Raw genomic sequence first — 3,847 nt, 5'->3', positions numbered from 1 at the left:
GGGGGGAGGAATGCATAAGAAAAAGGGACACAGAGCAGAGGTACCTACAGGGATGAAATGGGAAGAGACCTGTTACATTGTGGGGATTTGCAGTCATGTCATGACACAAAATGCGTATGAACTGCTGTATGGAAAATGAATTTGCCCTGTAAACGTTCATCCAAATCACAATAAAAATTACAAACAAACAAACAAAAAAAAACCAAGCAAATCAAAATCCTAAAAAAAGTCCAAAAAAAAAACAAACTTACAGTCATCCCTGGCTCCCACCTTACTCTTTCGCCCTCAATATCAGAAAATCCAGGCAGCTCTTCTTAGACTGAATAAAAATTAGATACAGAAAACACAAATGTTGCACTTCCACGGCCATCACACTGGTCCAGCCGCCTTCAATACACACCTGGACTGCTACAGTGCCTCCACCCTAGTCTTCCTGCCATCTCCATACTGCAGGCACAGGGAACCTGGGTCAAATCTCATCGCTCCTCTGCTCCAAACTCCCACTGCTCCCATCATCTCCAGATTAGTCACTCAACTTCTCAGGAAGACATTCCAAGTCCGACTCCTGGCCCCTGCTCTCTCTTCCCATGAGAAAAAGAAATCAGTGGTTCCTTGAATTCTTCCAGCTCAGTCTCAACTCCAAGTATTCACACACAATACCACGTGTGCCTAGGACTACCTTCCACACTGCTTTCCTTGGTTGCCAACCACAAGCCTTCAACTCTGCACCCTATGTTTGAGGTCAGTTTAGTGTCTCCTGGCCCAAGGGCTGGCTAGGTAAGCGGAGGTAAAGCATTCCAAAAACCCACCCACTGCCGTGGAGTTGATTCTGACTCATAGCGACCCCTCAGACAGTTGAATTGCCCCATAGGGTTTCCAAGGCTGTAATCTTTACAGAAGCAGACTGCCTCATCTTTCACCCATGGAGAGGCTGGTGGGTTCAAACCACCAACCTTCTGGTTAGCAGCCAAATGCTTTAACCACAAGGCCACCCGAGCTCCCTGACAGCACAATCCCAGACACCATACAGATGGGGTCAGGAACTGTAAGTCCCTGGACATACTCCACTCACCGGGAGAGGATCCATAAGGCACTTCCGCAGCCACGGCAAATCCCGAGAAAACGGAGCCCATGAGAGGCAGGGGACAATGGCTGGGCCCCTGGAGCCCGGCGACCTCGGTGCTGCACTGCGCAGTGCCAACGCTTACCAGGCGTCCCTTGGGCAGGGACTCAACCTCCCTGGGCCTCACTCTGATTACCTCCCTTACAACGCGGTCTGCCCCTAAGCAGCCTGGGGAAAGCTTGTGTGTGTGTGTGTGTGTGTGTGTGCACGTGCGCCACGTGTCAGGACCCTTTACTCTTTTGTAGCGTAGTGCCTAAGGCATTTGATTCAAACCTACCAGCCACTGCTCGGAAAGTTGGACAATCTACTTCCCTAGTGATACCGCCCCGTAAACCCAAGGAGGGGTCGCTATGAGTAGGGTCCGACTCGACGGCACACAACGACAACAATTGTGATTTGGGTGGAAGTTTTCAGAGCAAACTCACTTTCCACACAGCAGCTCCCATACACTCAGGGAAAGCATTGTAAAGCCCACCACACAACAGGTCCCTCTTCTGCTCCCAACCCTGCACGGCGCCCAGCGTCCCGAGAAGCCTACTCCAGGCTGGAGCCCTACCACTCGCTGTTCCCTGACGACACAGAGGGTCTCCGGGCTTCTCGAGCGCTGCCGGCCCAGTCGCACCTGCGAGCATTTACACGAACATTTACCTGAGCCAAGTGCCTCAGCGCGGCCGCCGCCATCGGAGCCTGTGGCCCCGGAGTATTCCGGAGAAGCGGGCGACCGGGACGCGACCTGGAAAGAGCCATTCCCAGCCTGGTCCTGGCGCGGTCACCCTGGGCGGGGCCGCAGTGGAGCCTCACACACGCCTCTCTGCATTGATGACAAAGCCTCCACTCACGCTTGTTCGGTCCGCAGCGTCTTATCGTAGCCCCTAATCTGTAAGCAGATGTGAGAACATCCAAAATGACCGCGAGGAGGAAGACGCCGGATGTTCCGCCCTGACGTGATGAGCGCAAGACGAAAGGCTCCTTTTCTGAGTTTTCATTGGTTGAACATTGCTGCCGCTCCGCGCACGGCTTTCTGGGTAATGTAGTTTCTACAGTTATACAGGTCGCCGCGAAGCGCTAATAACCCTCAAGCGGGCCTGTAGATACAGAGTAGTGCCTAAGGTATTTGACTGCTAACAGAAGGCTGGAGGTTCAAACCCACCAGCCACTCCTTAGAAGAGAGGTTGGACAATCTACTTCCACAGTGATACTGCCTCAGAAACCCAAGGAGGGGTCGCTATCAGTCGGGGCCGACTGGACGGCACATAACAACAACAACAACAACAACAACATACTGATGTCATACTGATTTTGAGCTTCTGTCCTGTAATGTGAGAGAATAAATGTGCTGTTTTAAGCTACACACACACACACAAAAATAATAATAATAATAATAAAACCACTGCCATCAAGTGGATTCTGACTCATAGTGACACCCACTGAGTTTCTGAAGTGGTAAAACTTTACAGAAGTAGATTGCCCAATCTTCCTTCTGCAGAGTGGCTAGTGAGTTGGAACCACCAACCTCTGGTTAGCAGTCGAATGCCTTAGGCACTGTGCCACCTGAGCTCCTTAGAGCTTATTCTATCCTTGTATCGATTGCATTTTCAAGTTCCTCCTGAGAGGAGGCATGTTTTCTAGGTACCACTTTATAACTGAGTTTAACCCATGAGTTGTAAGCAGAAGTGTTGTGTGGGCTTTTGGTAAGTTTCCTTAAAAGAGAAAGGCCTGTATTCCTACCTTGTTCCTTCTTTTCTGCTGCCTGGAATGCACATGTAATGACTGGAGATAGAACAACTACCTTGGCCAATAGAGTAGAAACCATATGCTGAGGATGGTGAACAGAAAGATCAAAAACCAAGTTCCTGACGGCCTGGTGGGATTAACCATTCTGCTTATGGACTGTCTGCCCCAGAATTACATTAGATGACGAAGAAATCAACTTTTCTCTTGTTTAAGGTTCCCCCACCCAAAACATTGTAGTTTTTCAACAAATAATGGCAGAAATAGCTCTGGAAAAACATCCATAGAGAGCAAAAACAGTTAAGACATCAGAGACTCAGCAGGACACACTCAAACCTGAGGAGAGAGAGAATTAAACTGAGCAGTGACTGTGATGGTCTCTCGGAGGGTTTTGGCTCAATGTGATTCTCATTTATTCTTGAAAACATTGAACAATACACTTGGATAGAGACTTAAAGGGGACATTTAGAGGAGCCAGAATAGTAAAAAATAAACAGGAGAGCTGAGGCATGACGAAGAGTATTCTAAAGACTAAGACTCAACATGGCTAAGCCTTCTAACCCAAGTCCAGGCCAAATCTCTCCCGGTCCTAAGTCACTCTATTGTGTGTCTTTTAAAATTGCCTGTCATACAATGCAGCCTGTCATCTTTTTGAAAATGTCCACTGCGCTTTTGACCCAGATATGAGCAGTTCTACAGAAAAATACAGTTTCACTGACCTTCCTCACATAAATGTTAAAGAGCATAAGTTGTGCTTACACTTCATAGAGATGTGCTTAGAATAAACTAATGTTAAGTAGAGACATGCTTGTAGCTTTTCTGTATCATAACCTTTTCCCCCCTTAAGCATAAATATAAGGAGCTCTGGTGATGTTGTGATCAAAAAGCATTTGACTACATAGAAAAGGATGGAATCCTCCCTAACTCATTTTATGAAGCAAGCATAACCTTAATACCAAAACCAGGAAAAGACATCACCCAAAAGGAAAACTA

General features: G+C 48.0%; 1 pseudogene; it reads right to left on the bottom strand.

Annotated features, from left to right (window-relative positions):
* Positions 1-1,675: 1,675 nt before the first annotated feature.
* Positions 1,676-3,847, bottom strand: part of LOC122151763 — a 10,601-nt pseudogene continuing 8,429 nt past the window's right edge.

The sequence above is a fragment of the Orycteropus afer genome, unplaced genomic scaffold (assembly GCF_000298275.1).
Source record: "Orycteropus afer afer isolate SDZICR_OR568_19922 unplaced genomic scaffold, OryAfe1.0 scaffold00694, whole genome shotgun sequence".
In the NCBI taxonomy this organism is placed as follows: domain Eukaryota; kingdom Metazoa; phylum Chordata; class Mammalia; order Tubulidentata; family Orycteropodidae; genus Orycteropus; species Orycteropus afer.
This window is presented reverse-complemented; position numbering and strand designations above follow the sequence as displayed.